Consider the following 482-nt stretch of genomic DNA (forward strand, 5'->3'; position numbering starts at 1 on the left):
ATTGCCCAACCTTCCTTCCGAGGAGTGGCTGGTGGGTTTGAACCGCCAGCCTTCTGGTTAGTAGTCAAGGGCCTTAGGCACTATGCTACCAGAGCTCCTATATATGTATGGTATACTCCTATAAATAAAGAAGCACAAAACCATAACCTAATAGAAAAATGGACAAATGTGTAAAAAGGTAGCTTACAAACAACGAAATTCAAATGACTCCTAAAGAGATACAAAGATGTTCATCCTTACTCAAAATTGGATTAATACAAATTAAAACTCTGATATATCAGATATATCAGTATGATGAAAATCAAATAGTGTGAAAATGTATTTTACTTTAAAGATATGGGGAAAGAGGAACTTTTACATTTTTGTAGGCAGATATATTAGATTAGATACATTTGATTGTGTGGATCATGACAAATTATGGATAACATTGAGAAGAATGGGAATTCCCGAGCACTTGATTGTACTCATGAGGAATCTGTACC

Source organism: Orycteropus afer, unplaced genomic scaffold (assembly GCF_000298275.1).
Source record: "Orycteropus afer afer isolate SDZICR_OR568_19922 unplaced genomic scaffold, OryAfe1.0 scaffold00159, whole genome shotgun sequence".
In the NCBI taxonomy this organism is placed as follows: domain Eukaryota; kingdom Metazoa; phylum Chordata; class Mammalia; order Tubulidentata; family Orycteropodidae; genus Orycteropus; species Orycteropus afer.